A 17,323-nucleotide genomic window follows, 5' to 3' on the forward strand; every position below is an offset into this window, starting at 1 on the left:
ATTTTATTTCCTTTGTATGATATAACTCCTATATAAGGGCCTCGATTCGGAGCTTCACACCGTGCTTTCAGATTCTGCCTCCCCCCCCCTCCTTTTTTTTTTTTTTTTGAGCTCATTTCAATCTGTTCAGTGGATGCCACTGCATTAGCAATGCGGTGCTTTGCTTCTGTCTATCTTAATTTTGCTTTACTTTCCCAGCCCAGCTGGAGTCATCTCCCTTGCTTCTTCAGGAAGCATACATCTTCAGCTGGCCTCAAAATTATAATGAATGTAGGTAAGACACACGCTTATTCTTCCCTGTAGGGAATCCTATTTAATGAAGTTTATGGTTAAGATTCAGCAAGCCATACAAACAGCACATAACATGCACCTGCAGTGCTAAGTGCTACAGGGCTTTTTTGAAAGGCTATTTCAACTCTCATTTTGCTGAGTTGTCCTAAGCCTTTCAAATGCAGAATGCTTTTTGAAGCTTCCATGCATTTCACTGGCATTAATGAGAGACTGGTACACCGTGTAGTGAGAGGCTTGTCCATAATGGCCAGAGATACTGTGCATCAACTGCAGTGAAATGAGAGCAAAAATATACTGTGGTAACTAAGAATAAACATCTCTATTAAGCACCATGTTGTCTTCAGAGATTTTTCCCAAAGCATCTGAAACAGAAAATATCTTTTCTTACAACCTGAGTAAGACTTCAGCTTCGTTAAGGCAACGTTTTTCAGCAGTGCTTTGAATCAAGTTGATCCTTGTTTGTAAATGCTGGAGTCCCACATGACAGACAGTCTATTCCATTTTATTCTCATCTGCAGTGGATTCTTTGCTGTGTGCAGTTCACCCACTGACATTATGGTAATTTACTACTGAGTACCTTATTGAGACCTGCAGGTTAGAGAGGATGTCTTAGATGATTTCACGTGTCAAATTATACCATGGGATCATATAATTAGAAATATTAGCATTGTCTGTATTCAGTGTCAGACTCCTGCTCCCATTTTACCCAGGACCAAAAAATTAAAGGGAATAGGATTAAGCTGTTTCTGTGGCCCCAGCAATATTTCCTATGTATGTGTTGACTCCTGGCTCCAAAATCCTGCATACTGCAATCTGTGCAGGTTGCTTCTTCCATTGGTGGGAGTCTTCTTGGTACCTTCTAGCCAGTGTTTCTCTTTCCAGCTGTTTACTTATCATGTACATCTTACCTAAAAATTATTTTACCACAATTTTTAATTGCTGGCAACAAAATTAACCATATTAACCTTCTTATCTCTACCAGAAGAGCTACTTCTCTTTCCCTTCTTTCATTTTGCTGGCAGATACTACTCTGTTTTGGAATGCTGTCTTAGTTAACATGAAATATTTTTGATCTGTGAATGTTTTCCATTCTGTAGTAAATCTGCAATTAAAATGGCAGATTTTAAGCCCTATTATTTCAAGTTTATATACAATAGTACACGCTTTTCATGTCTGGAAAGCTGTAGGATCTTGGATGTGAAATGCACAAAATAATTCACACTACGTGGTTGGGGGTGATCACAAAATGTCAAAGCCACCTTACAAGTCCATCTCAAACTGCAGGAAGCACACTTTCAAAGGAACAGGCTTGGAGACATTTGTAGGTTCTTCCTTAACCTGCATTTTCAAAAAAACCAACAAATTGTTTTCCAATTTCTTTGCTGTGACAGGTCAATTGTGTTGCTTTCTTATACTTCAGTAACATAAAACAAAGCAATGTGACTCTGGGAACAAGATGTAATGCAACACTATTGTGATGTGCCAGCATGGGTATTTAGAGACCCGCAAGTCCTGACAAGCACTGTTGTTGCCCCTGCAGTTAAAAATGACGAAACTTTATGATTATAAAATAAGGTTTTATAAACAATCACAGAAAATAGAGCTTGAATTGAATAGAGCTTGAAGTTGTGAGTGCAGTGTACCGAGGTCTGTGATATTGAATGAGGTCAGTGACTGTACTCTCTGCAGAGATTTCCATGGGACGTTTCACTTACTGCAAAGGGAATTGGATATTGAAATCCATAGGGTCAAGTGTTAGATTTTTCTCCTTAACAATGTGTCAGTGATTAATTAAAAAAGCAATAACGGCAGAATGAAAGTCTCAGAGTAAAATGGTAATGGTTACTTGTCAGCTGGTCTTGTAAGAAGCACGTGGCTATTGGTATTATACTTCAGAAATGCACAGGACTTTCCCTCTATTGACTAAATACGATGTGGCATAAAAGAAAGGTGTAAAGGGGTTATTTGTGGAAGTATTGGCGAGCTAGAGGGCTAGATCCTAGGATAGTACACTTGGGTAATACAGGTAGATGCGGAAGAAGCAAGTTTTGGTGTTGGTCGAATTGCTGCAGTGCTCTTCCTTTTCTCAGAAGTTTGGTTTTACATCGTGGCTATACCCTGACACAAGCTAGAGCCGTTTGTCAAATTATAGCCCTGTATGTCTTTAGTCACAGTATTTACTCCAACTAATGTTATTCTCAGCAGTGTTACTTTCCTGAGCACAGGCCAAAGACTTCCTCTTGAATTCACTATTATGGGACAAATTGTGACTGAATTTAGGCAGAGGTTTGAGAGAAAATGGAGCGCTGATCTGTAACGCACCATTTCACCTCTGTGTGCCAGAGGGAAAGGGGTGTTTTACCAGTTCTGCCTGTGTGTCCCTTTCAAGACAAACATATAGCAAATTTGTGCCATGCTAACACAACTCCAGCTCAAGTAAAGGACAACCAAAATGGTTTGCAATGCTGAATGAACCTCATTACGCATTCACTCTCCTCCAGCACTATGTGGGCCTAACTTGGAGGTGAGACTGGTGGAAGCCTAGGGAAGTAAATCCTCAGTTGCAGGTGAAGATAAAAGATGACCCTTTGAAAACCTTAAGGAGCGCGAGCAGTGTCTTGCAGTTGACTTTATGCTGTCAAGGCCAGTATGATCTATTTGGTTTTTATAGCTGCTGACTGTTATTGCGTACAAAATGTAGATACTGCAGGCTTGTGATCCTGCAGCAGAACTTCCTTGGGTACACAGCAAGTCTTTATGACATGTTAAGGCCAAACAACATTTTCTTAATCAAAAATATTTGATCTGCTTTCATATCCTTTTTATACACATTGATAAGAAGTTTTTGTAGAGAATTTCTAGAATGGAGGTAATTGCAGAACAGGTTTTTCGGTCTAGCTGACAAGTAATTTGAAAATGATAATAAATTATTGCATGATGCTTAGAAAGCATAGGCACAGATCAAGCATTTCAAAGTGTTCTCTTGTTTAAACAGCTTATTAAATCGTTAATGACTCTGGAAGTTTTGCATATTATTATTTAAAAAGAAAAATCTGTATGTGTACAGTGTACTTAATGATGAATTAAAACTTACTGCATACAACTGCTATAATATGGCTTGGGATTATGTGAACATATTTGTTTTGTCCTAGATTGAAACTTGGATAAAATTGTTAAACACATTATGTTAGCCACATACCATAAATTTTACACACATTGAGCAAGTGGTATATTTTCCTTTGTCTCTTCACATCAGTTAAGTAAATGAGATCCTGGTTAGCTGAGGAGAATTGCTCAACTCATGAGCCTACTCGTGTGACACATGGGATGGGAGAGCTGCACTTTGTGGAACAATTGAAGCACTTGATTTTGAAAAAGTCTTGCCTATGGATTTTGAATATAGATGCATTTTAAAAAAAAGTGGATCCAAGCGTGGATTAATTCCAGGGGCCTCAGGATCCAAATCTGCAGAAGATACTGAAACAGGGAAGGGCAAAAGTATGTGCAGTGATTTCTGGTAAGTACATAGTTATATGCAGAGTTCCCATTGCTGTCATATGAGCATATGCTCAAATTCAAACATTTAAATACAGGCTTAGCACTGGCTATGCAAGCGTCCAGCACCACAGGGACCTTGCTGTGGCAGGAATCCTTCTCTGCCTCATTAGGGCAGCCATGGAGACAGCCAAGGATCAGTCTTTTCACAAATACATTCAAGTTCATTCTATGAAGCACTTAGGATGTGGAAAAGGTCCTAACATAGTGAAAAATTACTTGTTCAAAGGTAATTTTACCAAGTAGAGTAAAAATAATGTCTTTGAACTCAAAACGGAGTGTGTCTTATTTTTTTTTTTACATCATTGTTAAATGGATTTCTTAATTTTGAGTATATTATTTTGCAGTCATTAGAGTAAGCTACCTGGCATTCTCCTGCTCACTCCACTGACACATAAGAGGTATGCACACACCAACCGTAGGCTGAATGGCAATGAGGGGTATTTCAGAGCCTTGGTATTAATATTTCAAATGTTTTTGTTTCGTTGTCTTACTTAATATTTTATTATCAGATTTCTACTCATTATGCGCATGGCCCTATTCCCTATGTGAATTGATGAAGTTATGTTGCAGTAAATTGAAAAAGAGAACTATACATACAAGATGATTTATTGTTAATGTGAAATTCAGCATAAACCTGCAAATGCACTAGCAGAAATCCCTAGCTATTTCAAAATTCATATTATGAGACAGACAATCAGATGCCCAGCAAACAGAACATGTTGTACTCTATTAATCCTGCAGTGACAGATCCCCTTGCATGCATTTAGCTTTTCAAATAATACAAACATATGTCACCATTTTGTTTTTATTGATTTTGGACTTTGAAAGTACAGCTACAGCACAAGGCATTATGAAGACATTTATTGCAGAGTTTGCTTTGATTTGTTGTAGTCAATTGAAATTGTGTCAAAGTAAAGTCTTTAATATTAAATATGATGAATTCCCTTAGGCCCTAATCCTGCAACATCATCCAACTCAAGGTGACTCCTACCACTGGAGCACAGGAGTGTTGGGCTGGGAAGTGCTTCCCCAAGCACTGTTCACCTGCCTGCCAGTGCAGGAAATTATCATTCATTTCATGTCATATGAAATATCCCCACTCACAAGTATATTAAACTCATTCTTAAACTAGTTTCCTTCCTGTTGCTGCCATTATTTGAAGACTGTTCTAGAATTTTCTTTTTCTTTGATACTCCCCACCTCTTTTTTTTTTTTTTTTTTAATCAATTTTTGGTCAATATTAACCCATTTATTTTGGGGGTGAAAGCAGCAGTTAGCTGCAAGAGACTTTCATTAGTGACAGATTTGAAGACAAGAACCAATGTTATTCTCAGCCTTGAATTGTCTCTCGTGCTTAGGAAGTTGCTTTAGTATGTTTGTGTCCTTGCTGGAGCTGTGTGGTTGGTCCATACTAGCACTGTGTTTGCCTTGTCTATAGCCACACAACCAAGCTTTTCTCCTCCTCAGTCTTTTCTAGCTGAGTTTCTAGGTGAGTTTCCACTTTACAGCAAAAACCTTGTAGTTCTTAAACGCCTGATGTCAGCTTTGATCTTGCAGTTCTTCCTGTGTGATACTCCATTCTTCCTTTGTATTGATCAGGTCTCCTAACCTGATATCATCAGCTAATGATTTTTCATTAGCACACTCTTACTAGTAGCCTGAGTCATGAATAAATATAATAAAGAAAAGCACTCTCTTTTTTTTTTTTTTTTTTTCTTGCAAAATTGTTCATTTTCCTTCTCTCCACCTTGACTGTCCCATCCAATTCTCCCTACATTAGTTTCTCACTCTTAACTAATATTTTTCATACGGTAATATGTTCTCAGAGGTGTGAGCTGCTGCATTGCCCTCTACCAGCACAGGCTCCAGCTCCTTAAGCAAAAGACAGAATTTATATTGTTCTTTTTGGGAGATTTCTGTAAGAGGGTTGGCTTTATCTACATTGTTTGTCAATATGGATGGGTGCTGCTCTTTCTTAATTCTGGTCTACATCATGGAATGACGGAATGGCAACTATTTTCAAAATGTAATTGGTTGCTTCGGTTTTCAGCTTGTCATTCAGCTTGGCAAGTGAAACCAGATAAATCAGTTCTGGGTTGATTCCCAGTGGTTTCATGTACTAGCCCAACTGTTTGGTCACAAATGTTACAGCAGAATACTGTAATATTTAAAATGTTCTCTTTTTTAAAAAAAAAAATAAAAAAATTTTTAGATTAGAAAATGGCTTCATGTACAACTGTTCATGTTTCTAAACCCTGTTTTATTGGGTTTAAAAAGTCTGGTGTTTATTTAGACAAGGGTAATCTTACCATTTGGGAGCTGTGGGAAGGATGCAATTCTGGGGGCATTCTTGCAACCCCACTGTGGTCTTCAAAGCTGTGGTAGTGCAGCAGCGAGTTGTGGGGCTTCTTGTGTGGAATGGGCTGCTTGCTGTTGTTGCCTGCAGGCTGACAGTTTATCAGCTGACAATAAAAGAAACTTTTCAATAAAAGATATCTTCTACTGCCTAGATCTGTAGCTTTGATTTTACGTAGCCTATAGTACAGACAGGGAGTAGCAAGGAAAAAAAGAAAAAAAAAAAAAAAAAGGAGATCTTGGCAAGGGAAAAATAGACATTGCATTGAGTTAAAATAACATTTCATCAGCAAAGAATTAAAGGATTTTATCTCTTTAACTCAGAAAATGCAGCCAATGCCAAGCTAAATTTCACTGTTGCATTTGTTAGTGAACAAGGAGGTATAAAATGTAGGTTTCTGCTTTTAGAAATCGCTCTGAGAGCTATGTTAAATAACAGCATCGTTTATCTATTGACCTGGGATGTGGCAATACTCATTCATGTTTATTTGTGTCCTCCCAGTAACTACAGTGAGAGTAAACCTCTGCTGCTGACTGTAAATGCGTTTAAGTGGGGTGAGGTGAAAATGACAGCAGCTTTTGATGCTGGTCCTATTCCCCTGGCCCTGGTAGCCCAGTGGCAGATTTCAATGAGAATTTACTTGGAGTGGGGAATGTGCCACTGAGCCTTTCCTTTCTGAGTAACAAAAACTGATCTGAGCCATGCAGTGCCAACACATATGGTTACTGCTGGCTGTTGTCGGCCTCTGCTGACCTGAGTGCTCTCTGGGAACGGGAAGGAGGAAAAGGAATGGTCCTTGGGCCTGCACTGGGGAAAAGGGCAGTGGGGCTTTCTGCTTTGAGCTGACGGGGACTTTGCAGATGCTGTCGCTGCTGCTGACCCCTGAAGAGGAGAGCAGGCTGCCTTCTCTTGAGGCAGTCACCAATTCCTGTAATTTCTCTGCCTTTCCAAAGCTCCTGCACCACCCCTCTCAGCATCAGGCTGCAGAGTCACTCCCTGGGGAAAGGCCTCATGGCTGTCCAGCAGGATGCCTGAGCTCAGGCAATTTATTCTGAACTGTGGGCTGACCGGGGGGTTTGCCTGTCCTGGTGCCCCCACCATCTTCCCTTCACACAGGGGGAAGCAGAGGCCTGTCCTGGCAGCGGCCCACTTCAGGCCTCATCGTGTCTGTGGGTGGGAGCAAGGTGCAGGCCCAGCACTTCGGCCTGTTTCTTCCCCGAGCTGCCCCTGATTCCTGAAACAAGTGAACTAATGAATTAAAGCATGTTCAGAGTTGGAGAGCTGGATTGCTGCCTGTGCTGACAGAGGTGAAGGTCACCTGAGCTATGCCAAATAGCACAAATCCATTAATTGAACTTTTTTTTTTTTTTTTTTTTTTCCCTCAGAGATGTTTAATGGTACTCCAAGCAATAAGCACAATTGGTACTTTGATGATTGCACAGTGGTTTGGGGAATTTCCTGGGATCCTAAAGGGACGTTGTTCCTGGCAGAGAATCTTAATTCTCCTTTCTACAGTCTCTCGCATGTCTTTCACAGCTAGTGAATCATGCCTTGATCAGATGAAATAGCCTTCTGCTGCCAGCTACACGAATTCTGATTTCACTCCTCTGAAAATGAGAGACCCATTCAGGGAGTGCACAGTTGGCTCTTCCAAGACTCCTCTGTGCTTCTATCCAATCACTGGGTAAAAGACACAAAAATTGGGAGGTAAAAAAAAAAACAACACACACACGCACACAAAAAACACCATACCTTTATCTGTTATTTCTTAAAAAGCATATTCCCACGTAAGCTGAGAAAATGTATGATTTTTTTTAAATTCTTAATCTTCTTTTCCTTTTCCAGAGATGCATGAGGGAGATTATTGAAAGGAGTGCTCCTCCATCTTATTCAAGTGGCTTAGGTTAAAAATAACAACTGTGTGAGGTTTTTTTATGACAGATTTCAGGGTAATGTGACTGAAAAAGCCTCATTCACCTGGGACAACTGATTTATTTTATCTGTGTTTGTTGGTTTACCATTTAATCTAGTCTTCCCCAGTTTTTCCGCAGATTCAAAGAGAAAAATAGCTAACCCCTCATAATACTCTAATGGAAGATAGTTAGAAAATCTAGCTGTCAGTTATTATTCACTTTGACAGAAAAATAGGCATGCCATTATTTGCCAATTAGAGATTACTTTCCTGACCTAAACAAAGGCTGTAAAATAATCCATTTTTCTTTAGCTGAGATCCTACAGTATAAATATTAATGGAAGATCTCTCTGAATTGTTCTGTTGGGATGCTGAAACTCAGCATAATTTGAAGATGGTTTTGAAAGATGTCAGTAAAAAGCTGGATATCTTATTTCAATTATTTAGAACAATATCAAAGTAGAAATCAAAGGCACACCAACAGAAAGAAAATGCAAAAAATTAAAAAAAAAAAAAAAAAGGAAAATTTGTGATGGATCACTTGAAAAGCCGAACATTGTTCTCACTTCCCCAGCTGAAGAGACAGAACTGTAAGATGTTCAGAAGGTGTAAAACATCCAGGTTGGTTTAGTGTGTCAGAAATATTTGTGCTGTCTAAAGTGTCAGCAACCACAGAGAAAACAAGAGAAAAGGTAATTCAGGACTGGCTGATGAATAAAGTGGACAGTACTAGTTATTTTTTAATATCCATCTTCTAATTTATTAACAGTGGTCAGAGCAGTAAAGGGAATGAATCTCTGTGAGTTAAGTACAGCCAGAGGAACATCAATTAAATTAAGTAATCAGGCAAAGTTTGTCATGAGGTATTGGATAACAGCAAATCTAACACTGAAGAGCAGCAAAAGGAGTTGTGCAGATCCTGGTGTGGTGTGCTGGCTGTGGCTGTGACCCCGCCACTCTCTTCCCTCTTCAGCAGGTCAGGGAAAATATAAAATGGAAAAGCTGGTGGTGAGGAAGACAGGGAGATGGCTTAGCAGTTACTGTCATGTGCAAATAGATACAGCTTGGGGACAATTTGTTTATTGCCAATTAAAACCAGATGGTTTTAATTGGCAATAAGCAGAATAAGCAGGCCACGGCCTGCTGTAGTGCCGCTGAAACCGGCTGTGAACGGCCTGAGGTAGACCCAGCCTCTCCTCACAGGGCCCTGCAGGCTGCTGGGCCTACCTTGGTTTACCTGAATAATCAAGTGTATCGATGATAGACAAAACTTGTGTAATGACCACAGATAGTACCTCACAGGCACAGGCTTTTCCTTTTCACGTATCATGCCCTATAATAGTCACCTGTTTTTCTAGAGCTGTGTTTATTCACTTTGTTTGTTCAGGCTCCACAGACATACAGGACATGTAAGGTCTCACTTAAAATCGGTCTGCATCTCCTTTTTAGAGAACAAATGTAAAAAAAATATATATATATATATAAAAAATCAGTTCCATGGTACTGGTGGGATTCATTTTACCCAACGTAACCTGTTTCATACACAGATGGAGTGTCCGAGGTTCTGGAATCAGTGAAGAGGGATGGGTGCTTCTGGGGTGCAGTTTATCTGACCTATTTCAGATGTCTGCTTTATGAGAAAACGAATCTCATCCCTGGTGTTTTAACTGCTGTGAGGTCAACCTATGATGGACTGATTAGCCTTCTTGTTCATGGAAATCAGTTTTTGGAAAGTTGGGTGGTTGTTGAGGGGAGTCTGTCAACATTGTTGAATTTCTCACCTGTTCTTGAAAAAGTATAATTTTCAAAATTTATTAAAATAAGTATATTTCTTTACTGAGCACCAGATTTTGATCAAACAAAATCACAGAATCACAGAATCATCTAGGTTGGAAGAGACCTCCAAGATCACCAAGTCCAACCTCTGACCTAACACTAACAAGTCCTCCACTAAACCATATCACTGAGCTCAACATCTAAACGTCTTTTAAAGACCTCAGGGAAGGTGACTCAACCACTTCCCTGCACTACTGATTTTAGAGTTAATTAGAGGAAAATATTGGAAAAAGTCAGAAAACCTTACAAAAATTGGCTTGTTCTAAATACTATAAAAAAGAAACAAAAAAGTTGAATTTATTATGAAACTGTGATTTTGTTTCTCTTTAACTTCAATTTTGGCTATGTGAATTATAACACGAGTACCACCTTTGTTCTCATTTTGGTATGATTTTAGATGGAAATCTCATGCTTGGAGGATGGTTAGATGGGTAACATGGTTGTAGAAAACTTTTGGAAGCTTTTGGTGAAATCACAGCTGGTCAGCCTCCCTAAACTTTGCTTCTTTCCTTCTCCTGACTTGACATGTTAAACATGTTTGTTTACTAATGCAGATCTTACACCACGAGTTTGTTCCTTCTGAACTGATGAAGTGTGAGAAGCGCAGACAAACCTCACTTGGTGTGTAATGTTTATTATCTTCAAAGTGGTGTTTGATTGTGAATTGGAACAAAAAAGCAAGGCAAAAGTGCCTAAAAAAAAAAAAAAGAGCTACTTGATTATCTGTAAATGAGCAAAATGCAACACTGACTTAGATACAACAGGAATGTATTTCGGAAGAGCTGCTTGGTGACAAAGCCATATAGCTCTTTGCTTGAGTCAGGTAGCTGAAGTCTTGGGAAACCTGTGGTAACAATGAAGACAACAATATCTGCATGGATTACATATGTGGGTTAGTTGTCCTATAGATCTAGTCACTGTTATATGACATGGTCTAGGCTTTTTTTTTTTTTTTTTTTTAAAGAGATGTTAATCATTTAAAGATGTCTAATTTGTTTATGCCAATGTCATTACAACAGATCAAAAACATGCATGTTTACTAGACTTGACACTGAGTCCATGGGTTTGCACAAACATGGCTCAGAGGGGTGAGTCTGCATCTGCACATGCACAGCTCTCAATATTAAAGCATGTCTGTTGCTTTCAGTGGGATCTACCATTTGAAAGTTAGGTACTTCCTTTTTTATTCTCTGAATTTAAATTACCGCAGTTTGAAAGATATAAGTGCCTTTCCACCAGACATGTTCAGAAGGGCAGTGGAAGATAGCCTGTTGTGGCATTTATATATCCTCTTTGACGTTACAAGCTCTCAGAGTATTTATGCATGGTGCTCTAATCCCCTGGGGAAACATTCAGATTTACAGTTTTAAACCACCACTCATCCAAATTTTGCCTTTCAGTCAAACAGAAATTAGTCATAGTTTATAATGCTTGTTAACGAGGAACATCAAAAATTAATGCTCATTAGGGTGCTCATTAATATGCATGGTAGTCTCAGTTTTGACTTAATTAAGCGAAGCACCACTTCATAGTGGTATTGTGTCATTGCAGTAAAAAAAAAAAAACAAAAAAAAAGTTGGAAACCATGCTGCAGTAACAGGATGGAGAAACGCTCCCTTTGGACAACATTACCTCGTATTTTGTTGTGGGCTCACCTGCCAGTCTCCAGCTTCCTGACAGCTAACAAGATGAGCTGCTGCAGAGCTACCATTGATATTTGTTATTCAGCGTTGTCGCTACTTTCATTCCTCAGTTTTCTGAATACGGTGCACAGTGCAGGAGTGGTTACTAGTTAGATTCGAGGGTGTATGTGCATGCCCTGACATAACTTTGATAAAGATTATTTCAGGGGAAGTCTCAGGGGGTTTCTCTTCTTACAAGGTTCTTACAAGTCCCTGAAATCCATAACATGGTTTTAAATCAGCATTGTCAAAAGTATAGTTGTGACCATTGATCTGCCTGGGATGTGTAAGGAAATGTGCAGTAAGCAGCTACCTGGAGCCATACATCACTGCTGCTTTCCTGAGCTCAGTTGCATATATCAGTTTGAAACAGCCTGTATGAAGTCCACAGTCTGAGGCTCTTGCTTAGTTCTGTTACCTGACTGGAGCATGGTCAGCACATATAAATGCAGCTCAGAGCATGGCAGGACTTCTGCTTCCTTGGAGTATTAATTAATTAAACAACTGCAGTTAGCTCTTTACCACTCAAGGCAGGGGAAATCCAAGAGTAATTAGGAAAAAAAAAAAAAAAAGCAAATGTCCACTCAGAGATGTGAACTTGTCAAGAAGGCTTAGTGCTCACTCAGTGCCCCAGCAAAGACGCCCTGGCTCCATGTCCCCATCTCTTCCTGCCTGTCTCCTGCCGTGGAAGGATCTGTCCAGAAAATGTCCCTGGTTCTTGCCTGGCTCTCCTGGGGCAGGCAGCGCTGTGCAGAGCCACGTCCCCTGCTACAACAGCAGAGAAAGGGCCGAGAGGAGTCAGGGTGAGAGCTGGCAGGGTGTGAGGAACAGCTATTGAGGCAGGTATTTGAATTTAATAAAAATATAATACAACATGGGAAATATAAATAACAAAACTTGTTTAACTCTCCACTCACTTCACCTGCTTATGTGCCATAGCCTCTATCTCTGTTTTTTTTGTGTGCTTTAGTCTTTAAACTGTTGGTGTGACAGAGCGGGGATGTCTGTGTAAACAGGGCACCAATTCACACAGGTGGCTTTGGGCATCGTGTTGTTACAGTTCTCACAGGTTTTGATGGGATTTGGAAGAGGAATGGATCCAAATCAAACATCATGGGTCTTCATGGGAAGGGTTTAATGGTTAGTTGTTCCTGTAGCGTTTAATTGCCAGAACCTCTTGTTCTCTAGAGTTCTTGCTAAGTGTAGAAGGTTGAATATTTTTCCACCTTAGGGGACGGATTCTTTACAGCCCAGTCCAGTAGGCAGTTCTGAGTGAGTGCCAAATGCCATCTTGTTCCAAGAGAGAAGAATTTCTCCTGGAAGTTTCATACTTGTTTTGCACATATGGTGTTTGTTCTGTACCAGACAGGGCTACTAGTAACTACTATTGACATCTGAGGAGTTATTTCCAACCTATGCCCATGTTAAATTAGATCAAGAAGAGGAGAGCTTTCAGAACCCCATAGAGTTCCGGGGCCATCCTGCTGGGGAAACAGATGTGATGGGGGTTATTTAGATGGGCTGGATTCAAACCACAGGTTCACTTCAGGGACGTCTCAAATTCTAGAGTATGTGGCTGAAGGGCCCCATGCAAGTGGAGTCTGGTTGTCTATGCGAGCATCAGAGCATAACATCAGAGCATCCAATCTCATTTTATCCAATAGTGAAAAACAACAAACCAGATATGCCTGAAACCTGAATTCCAGCTGTCAGTTAGTGAGCATGGGAGACCACAGACCTAATTGCTTTCCCATGAAGTCCTAGCTTTTCTTGGACATGGCTCTGTTTCCTTTGCAATTAGTTTCAAAAGCAAAAGGTACTTTCCATACCAGACCACATTAGGTGATAAACAAGCTGAGTGGGGAGCTGAGGCCATCTCTGCATTTTCAGAGCATGTCAGCACAATGTTATTTAACACAGGAGATTGTGTGATTTTGATTCACTGACAGAGCTCCTGAAGTCCTCCAGCTGATTCCACCAGTGTGGTGCACGGGCACATTTTTATTAGTTAGAACTATAATAAAACAACATGCATGCAGGCACACTGACTAATTCAGGCTTTGACAGTGCGGTATTCTGCTTTATTCATCCAGGTACCTTCACTTGCTTCTAAACTCCCTTTCATTGCATTTCAGGAAGGGATTAAACAGCGCTGGCATTAAAGGTGCTGGTGGAAATTACATGCTTCTGCAGAAGCTGTGGAAAGGCTGGCTAGAAAATACAGCTTAAAATGACCCTGCAACCATGGAGGAACAAAAGCTAGAGTGTGATCTTTCAAACTGAGGTGATCAAATACCCTTTACTATCTGGCCAACTGCAAAGCCAACAAACCACACTACTCAGGTGAAAATGTTATAGCGAATAGATTGCAATTCCTACACGGAGTGCACACATCCTACGAAGCTTTGGAATGCATGTGATCTGTAGAATTCAGTGCTTTTTCTTTTTACTGTCTTTCTTTTAAACTAAAGTCAGTTGGTTTCAAAGGAAGAGCATGGTGGGAGGGGGGGTGGTAAGGGGAGAAGTCAGGTAGCCTGAATGCTTCCACTCAGGAATATTATTCCTGAAATAAGAGCAAGTGGATATGAGGTGGATGGAGTCAGTGTGTTTTGCACAGGCTGAGCACCTTGATGAGGATGGCCTTTCTACACCAGGAGCCTTTCAGTATGACACAGTTCACCCTCGATGCTGCAGTTCTGCTCCTTGAAATGTGAAATGTGGTCATTTTGTTTGAAAAGAAACAGAACAAGCCTCACTTGATATTCTCTAGGCAACATATTTTTTATATTTTTTCCTCCTTTTTTTTTTTTTTTTTTTTTTTTTCAGTTGAAAGTGACTAACGAGGAAAGAGGGATGCAAAGAACTGTGCTTAGGACTGCAGATTAAACCTTGCCCACTTCTGCCTGTGAGGTGCGTGACCCGTCCCCTCTGCTGGGTCTCCACTTTCCCAGTTCAGCAGGTCTGTGCCTCACTGACTGGCTCTCTGGTGCACACATTCCCAAAGAAGATTGGCCATGGAGGTGCATAGCAGCTCCGCAGCTGATGTTTCCTGCTATTTCCCACACTCAGCCATGACCCTGCTTAGAAACTCTGTTTGCAGCAGCCTGGGATTCAGTCCTTTGCAGGGAGTGTGGTGTGTACATGTACCCCCAATGTGCCAAATGGCTCTTTTGTGCATGGAGACTCCTGTGTTATTAGGAACAGGCTGAGATGTCTAAGAAGCAAGAACTTGAAATGTGGATATTTTTGTAGTTCTCAGAAAAGACTCCTATCTTCAATCCAATGTGACCTTAGTGATATAGAGCTGAGTAAATAACTAGGCTTCCCGGTCAGTTTTTCTAAATCCACAGTCTGAGCAGGCCAGAGAGGCATTAAAATTTTCATCTCTTTGTTCCAATTGAATCAGATTTTGTGAGAAGAACTGGTCTTTCAGTAGGTATTTGTGATTGTTTCCATTCTGACCTCCAGTCTGACAACCCAGTGTGTCCCCTAAGGTAACAGGGCATCCCTTTTCCAGAACTACATTTATTGGGTGCATACACAAGGGACCGTGTGTGACCACAGCAGAATGGGCTGACATGATTTATGCAGGCAGTTGTGATCCAGAGATTTGCAGCTTACTGAAGAAACTGAAAGTGCTGTTTTGCATGGCTTTCACAGCTCTGCAGGTTCAGCTGCGAGATATGTGACTGTTACCTCTTCCTCCCAATCCACCCCTGCACAAAAGCACTAAGAGCAGATATCTGAGCTCTTTGTTTTTCTGCCGATAAAAGGAAACTCGTATTAGTTTTTCTCCTGGTGAAGGCATATGCAGCAGCTTTGCATGCAAACAGTAGTTACTGGCAGGATAAAGGACTTTGCTTTAGTATTGATTTTAAGTCAGGGAGTTTTCTCTGGCTGAGTACTTGTAGGATTTTCTGAATACAATAATGTATAAGGAGTGGCATCACCTCCTGACATCTGACACTGTCAGAATTCACTTTCAGCCCCTTTTCATTAAATGTGATCCCTCTAACAGGGTGTTCTTTTCTACTAAGAAAGCAAAGGTGTAGTTGTAAAGAGCAGGGAGGTGGCAAAAGGAGGGAGATTTGCATTTTCTTGAAACCACATCACCTACTTGCACTATCAAATTGAAGAAGGTGGACTTCTTAAAGTCTCAAACCATGAAAACAGTTCTCAAAATATTCCTGAATACCGGCCTGTAAATATTTCTATCTATATCTATGTGTTCCCATGTTTGTTTTTAGGTCTTTTTAAAGAACTCTCTTATGTTAGTCCTTTGTCTGCCTTCAGGGATCCTTACTCAGCTGAGCTTGCCAAAATGTCTCCTACAGGTTTTCCAATTTCTGTCTCCATTTCTATTAGCACTTTTGAATGAGTGTCACCTGGACGTGGTGCCTTGTCGATTGGAAGAATCTCTGACCTTTTAATAGCCCTTTTGACCTGTTGTCTGCTCTGGAGATATGCTGAACAGGGGAGTCACTTGGTATCCGCTTTGCATCCGCCTGCCACTTTTATTTAGGGAAGCAGGTATTGATACAGCCCCTGGGAAATTCAGGGAAAGGAAATACTTCTGATGAAGTTAACAGACAATTTGATGTCAGTACTGATGTATACAGATGTAGCTGAAACAGGAGATGTGCGGATTAATTAATTAGAAAATGGTTGCTACTTGTGACTTCCCAAGGGTATCCCTATGTGTTCGGCATATAGAAATGTCAACTCGGAGAAGGCATGTTTCCCTATTAGCAAACCAATACTTTTGGCACTAAAATTCTGTCACTGGAAAAACCTGTCTGAAGAGATCAGCACGTTGAATGACATGATATAGCATCACTCCTGAGAATGAGCAGCAGGGACAGATAAGCAATTTATTCTCCTCTCAGCACCTGAAGGCTGATGGGTTCCTGCCCAATTTCTAAAGCCATTGCTGTTAAAAAGCCAACACTTGCCAACAATTATTATATAATGCCCTCTAAACTATTTTGTGTCTTTCTCTTTCCATGTGTCTGCTTACATTAGTGCGTGGATGCATTCCTTACCTACAGATGAGCTACTTAAATGCAAAGTATGGTCTCTCTCTCTCTCTCTCTATCTCTTTTTTTTTTTTTTTTTTTTTTTTTTTTTTTTAAGCATTGATGGGGTATGCCAGGTGGTGTCTACCATTTTAAAAATATATCCTTGGTAAGAGGGGAAATGGTTTTGTAATTTTGTAAATGCTGACTTGAAAAACTCTGCCTGTATAAGCCATTACAGTTCTTGATCCATCTGACACCTGACGTTCCACAGTTGTTGCCTCGGGAGGGCAAGGCAATGTCCAAAATTACTAAATTGAGATGGTGACCACAGAGTTTCAGTGTTGGTCTGTTAATTTGTATATTTAAAAAATAAAATTGTAAAATTTCCCCTTTGCTGGTGTTTCACCTTGAGATGTTAAGCTGAAGTTAGCTGATCTGCATTAGCACACTTGCCTAAACCAGACGCATCAAGGAAAGCTCTAAAGCTGACAGATGACATCTTATCATTTAAAAATGCAAATTTCTCATCATGTTAGTGTCTTTTGATTGCGTTCCTTGTATGAAGAATCAGGTGGAGGTCCTCAGTCAAATTCCACCCTGAGTCTAGGCAGCTCCTTCAGACTCCGTTTCTTCTCCCCGTTTCTTCTCCCCGTTTCTTCTCCCCGTTTCT

Source organism: Oxyura jamaicensis, chromosome 4 (assembly GCF_011077185.1).
Source record: "Oxyura jamaicensis isolate SHBP4307 breed ruddy duck chromosome 4, BPBGC_Ojam_1.0, whole genome shotgun sequence".
NCBI classification, from domain to species: Eukaryota; Metazoa; Chordata; class Aves; order Anseriformes; family Anatidae; genus Oxyura; species Oxyura jamaicensis.